Genomic DNA, 6,000 nt, shown 5'->3' with positions numbered 1-6,000 from the left:
CCCCGGCAACGGCGCCAAAATTTGATGCGAGATTTACTTGACACTCAAATTAAACCCTCGTTTGACAATTGTAGTAGAATGGATAAGTGAGGGATCGTTCTAGACCGGGGATTAGGAGGGCTTGCTAAAACCTTCTAAATTGACTTAAAAACATAAAAACTAAATTAAAATACTCTTAACAAGACTACTATGACTCAGAATGGCTTTGAAAAACTCAAATTGTCTAAAACAATCAAATTGACTCAAATAGAAGCTAGAACTTGATTTAGACGAATTTGCAATTGTTTATGACTCCAAAAAGCTTAAAGATACAAAAATAAAACAATTACGAATGATTAAGACTTAACAAAATAGGGGGGGGGAAATTGTGGTTGGACGATATTAAATTAAAAAGACAGAATATAATTAAAGGCAAAATGTAAATATGAATGTGATGAAAATATGGATGATGGAATAGCCAAGGGGTTCTTCTCCACACATGTTACACTTGCAAACAAAATTGACTCTCAGTTGGTCTTTCGATAAGTTGTGAAACTCAATGCTCCAAGTTAATTAGATCCGCTTAGATTAACTTTCAGATTTCCCTAAATTCGTTGGATTGAATGGAATACGCATTACAACCAAATTATTCTTAATCAAAGTCCCTAACTATGGAATACGCATGATAGAGACATTTAACCAAGATCATTAAGTTCAACGGAAATCATAAACATCGACGAGGCATTCGTTACTATGGAATACGCATGAAACTTATGCCAAGAATTCGTTTAACGAGATTGTTTATAAGCAACCTCTACTACTTGTGAATATAAGTTCATAACGATTAGGTGAAATTCACTTATATTCTAGCGTCATATTTATGCATGAAAATTAAGCTTGCAATCTCAATGAACATACATAAATAAGTTATCAATCAAACAGTTAAACGAATTGAATCCACAACTTATGAAATTCCAACCAAACGTAATCAATTCAAAATGCAAATATAAACATAGTTTCGAATCACCCCCTAGCTAAAGGGGGTTTAGTTCCTCATAACTTTGAAATCAAAGAAACACCTAAACATTCCAACAACTCAAACTTGAATTGTATGAACGTTTAGGCACTCTTCTCTTCCATTCTCATACGTACAAAACAAAGAGAATTAAATTTAAACTTTGAAATCAAAGAAACACCTAAACATTCCAACAACTCAAACTTGAATTGTATGAACGTTTAGGCACTCTTTTCTTCCTCGTTGTTGTAGCACAAGGTCTAAGGTGAGCTTTGGGGATTATGTGAAGTGTTTTGGAGGGATGGGAAGTGGTTGGATAGTGGCTGCAATGAAGGAGAAAAACTGCACAGAAAATGGAAGTGTTTGTAACTGAAAATGTGTATGGAAGAGTGAATGAATTTTGAGGAGTGTTGGATGCTTATTTATAGGTGAAATGGGGGAACAAAAGAGGGAATATTGCAGCTAGGAGGGGATGAATGATTATGGGTGCATGTGTTTGGAATAATGAAGGGGGAATGTATGTAATAAAACAACTAGGAAAAGTTATGGAAAGCTGGAAATGGGAGTGGGAACTCACGGCATTGTTGGGTTGTTTATGGGAGAATAAATGTATGATAATGGCTAAATAATTAAAGGGAATGAATGGGAGTGACACTAGGTTGGTTATGCATGTGAATGCAAGGAGGAAAGCTGAAAATGCAAGGGAAGCTCACGGCACAATGTTGTTTTGCTTCTTGAAATGCATGTGAATGCATTTGAGTGTAATATGAAAAGAATGACTAATTAATGTATGTAGGGTTGATATGCATGTGAATTAGGTTGGAAAGAGGTGGAAGTGGAATGTTATGCAATGATAATGTCTTGTAAAGATGCTAATAAATAATGCATGTAGGGTTAGCTAGGTTGGCTTTGTTTGGGTGCATGTATGTTAATGGTGGTTTTGCATGTGAATTGATGGATTGTTTTTGATGGAATGGATGGTTCTTTGCATGGCTATAAGGGATAGAATAAGAGAGAATGGGCTAGGCCCTTTGTTTTATGTCCAAAGTGAAAATAAGGCCTTCAAATTCGTCCAAACTTTGGCTCCATGGATAAGCTATCCAATCCATGCCCAAAAATGCTCCAAATGGCCTCAAAATGCACTTTCTTGCTCCCTAAGCCCTTAGAACCTGAAAACACACAAAAGAAGCATAAAGAACTAAAATAACTAAAGAAACATAACGTAAATGTACGAGAACAAGCCATTTAAGTCGCATGAATATGCTCCTATCAGTGTCTCCACAACTTCAACGCAAAGATAATAGCGGCCAACTCCAAATCATGTGTAGGGTAATTCAACTCATGAGGTTTCAACTGTCGTGAAGCATAAGCAATCACCCTACCATGCTGCATCAACACACATCCTAGACCATTCAAGGAAGCATCACTATAGACCTCGAAATCACCACTATCGTCCGAGAGTGCCAAAATAGGTGCATGAGTGAGACAATACTTCAATTGCTCGAAACTCTGCTCACACCTATCATTCCACTTAAATTTAACATCCTTCCTCGTTAACCTCGTCAGTGGTAAAGCAATCACAGAAAAATCCTTAACAAATCGCCGATAATACCCCGCCAAACCAAGGAAACTCCTCACCTCAGTGACGGTTCGCGGTTGCTCCCATTTCTCCACAGCTGCGACCTTCTGCGGATCCACCAAAATACCCTGAGCAGAAATGATGTGCCCCAAAAACGCAACTTGATCTAACCAAAACTGGCACTTGCTAAACTTAGCATACAATTGGTGTTCCCTCAACCTCTTCAACACCCAAGTAAGATGTCGAATATGCTCCGCTTTCGACTTAGAATACACCAGAATATCGTCGATGAAAACAATAACAAACCTATCCAAATATGGCTGGAACACCCGGTTCATTAAATCCATAAAAGCAGCTGGTGCATTCGTCAACCCAAATGGCATAACCAGAAACTCGTAATGACCGTAACGAGTCCTGAACGCCGTCTTAGGAACGTCATCCCTACTAATCTTTAGCTGATAATATCCAGACCTCAAGTCAATCTTGGAGAATACACAAGCACCTCGAAGCTGATCAAACAAATCATCGATACGTGGCAACGGATAACGGATTTTAATCGTCATCCGATTCAATTGCCTGTAATCAATACATAGCCTCAAAGTTCCGTCTTTCTTTCTCACAAACAAAACGGGAGCGCCCCAAGGTGAAGTACTAGGCTGAATGAAACCCTTATCCACTAATTCCTGCAACTGAACTTTCAATTCCCTTAACTCAGCAGGAGCCATACGATAAGGAGTCAAGGAAATAGGATTAGTACCTGGAAGCAACTCAATAGTGAACTCCACGTCTCAATCTGGTGGTAAACCAGGTAAATCCTTGGGGAAAACATCGGGAAAATGTCTGACTACCCTCACATCCTCAACTCTACTAGGAGCAGCCTCATCCAACACCACATGAGCTAAGTATCCCTGGCAACCTTTAGACAACAACCTTTTCGCTCGTAAAACCAAAATAACGCCATGTCTCACCCCACTCTGCTCGCCCACAAAAGTAACCACAGGTAGTCTAGGACGATGGAACGTAACTAATTTTCCCGTAACAATCAATATTGGCACGATTGAAATGCAACGAATCTGTGCCCAAAATCACATCAAAGTCAACAATATCTAACGGGATAAGATCAGCTAGCATAACAACATCCTCCACTACCACTGGACATCCTGGGTACACACGATCTACAATACATCTTTCCCCTCTAGGCATAGCGAACTCTAAATCATACCCTAGAGGTGTGGGGCGAGGTTGCGTCACTTGAGCAAATGTATGAGAAATCACAAAATGTGTAGCACCACAATCAATTAATACTCTAGCAAAATAACCAAGGATATTTAACGTACCCATAATCAAATCCGGATTGTTCTGAGCATCCTACAGCGAAATATTATGAATACGCCCCTGGGTCTGCTGTCGTCCACCTCGACCTCTGCTCGTCTGACCACCACGACTCTGAGTACCACGCCCCTGACTGGGCTGACCAGACTGCCTCGAAGACCCCGCGCTGCTCGTAGCAATCTCTCTTGGCTGAAACTGTCCTCCCTGAAACCACTGAGAACCACCTGCTGAAGCTGGAGGATACGGCATATAGCCGCCAGGATACGGAGGATAACAACCCTGGGAATATGGGTCTTGGGGATACTGATATTGTCCCGGGGCATACGGAACAGCATCACCCTGATAATGGTAGGCACCACCTCGACCTGTCTGTCTATAACTACCCGGACCCTGAATCTGCTGAATCGGCGCAGGTGGCGGCAAGAAAGTCTGATGCGGCTTCTGCTGCTGACTCTGGGGACAATTCGCAGCCCGATGTCCCATCTGCCCACACGTAAAGCAACCACTGCTGCCACGCCTGCACTCACCAAAATGCCGATTAATACACCTGCGGCAGACTGGGGCTCTACCTCTACCACCATCACCCTGTCTCTGGCCTCTAGCACCACCAGCAAACCTACCTCCACGTCCCTGACCAGTGGCACTAAAATCGCCGCTAGAAGAACTCGAACTAGAGCCACCCCTCTTGAAGTTCTGTGTCCTACGAGGTCTGAGCGACGCCTGCCCTTTACCCTTATCATCTTTCTTCTGATTACCATCCTTCTCTTCCTCCTCACTCTTGCTCGACATGTTTTCTGAATCCTCAATCCTCAACAATATCTCGTAGAAATCCTGGTAGGTATCATAGTGGGTAGTGGTCGTCATCGAACGCCACTTCTTCTTAGTGCCTAAATAGAAACGACGAAGCATCTCCGCCGGATTACCAGCAACATCTGGATGATAGCGAGACAGATCAGTGAACCTCCGATAGTACTCATTAGCTGTCAACTTCCCCTGTCTCAACTCAGTGAATTCCTGTTTCTTTCGATCAATATACTCAGGAGGCACAAACCTTCTCCTGAACAACTCTTAGAAAACATCCCAATCAATCCTCTCAGCTGCAGTCAAACGGCGAGATTCCTGCTCCCACCAAGCTGCAGACTCCTTACCCAAAAACCACGATGTCGTCTCAACCCACCTCTCGACAGGAAGGTTCCCCTGATTGTGCAACACACGAAAAGTCTTCTCAATATGCTCTAACCATCACTCTGCACCCTCGTGACCCTCACTACCTTCGAACTTATCCAATTTCAAATTGTACATAGTCTCCAGAGGAGTCCTCTGAGGAGGACGGATCGCCGACTGAATAGGTGTAGCAATAGCTTCCCCCAGCTGAGCAATATCGGGGGAATTAGGCTCAGCAGAGCGACGTGGTTCCCGACGAGGCGGTATAGTTCTGACAGAAGACACCAAAAACATTAGAATACTCATAAAAGCACAGGACTGCCAAACCTAGGCTCTGATACCAAACTAACACACCCCGATCGAGATCAGGGCATGATGGCCATCACGTGGGAGTGACGTAACCGTGTGCACAGTGCGGAAGCTAATAAAATAGTAATATAAATAGTATGAATAACTAAAAACTAGCATACATAAGGTAATAGAAACAAGTGCTAGCGTAAGTGAGACACAAGTTCAGAGCAATAAGCCTAAAGCAGTCCAAAAGAAAACGACGCAACAACAATACACCCGAAGGTGACCTTACGCTGGTGATCGTCTGTTAGATATGCCGGAAAAGCTCTCTAGGAAACCACTAAATGTGCTAGCCAACTAGAACCTGGAGGGGCGCAAAACAAAAGCGTGAGTGGGCAAAAACAAAGCTTTTTGAAAACTGATGCGTGATTTATACGCACACAAATTAAACCCTCTTTTCGTCAAATTGTAGTATAGGTGCAAGTACGGATCGTTCTGGACCGGGGATTATGAGGGATTGTTAATCACTTGGATTTGACTCAAAAACATAAAAACAAAGTTAAAAACGTTCACAAAGACTCAAAGGACTCAAAACAAGTTCAAAAGACTCAAAACTGCCTAAAAACACTAACTAGGCAGT

The sequence above is a fragment of a genome, unplaced genomic scaffold, assembly GCF_019419815.1.
Source record: "Pyrus x bretschneideri cultivar Hongxiangsu unplaced genomic scaffold, Pyrus_bretschneideri_v1 Contig3, whole genome shotgun sequence".
NCBI classification, from domain to species: Eukaryota; Viridiplantae; Streptophyta; class Magnoliopsida; order Rosales; family Rosaceae; genus Pyrus; species Pyrus x bretschneideri.
The sequence above is the reverse complement of the archived record's forward strand: the minus strand, read 5'-3'. Positions refer to the sequence as shown.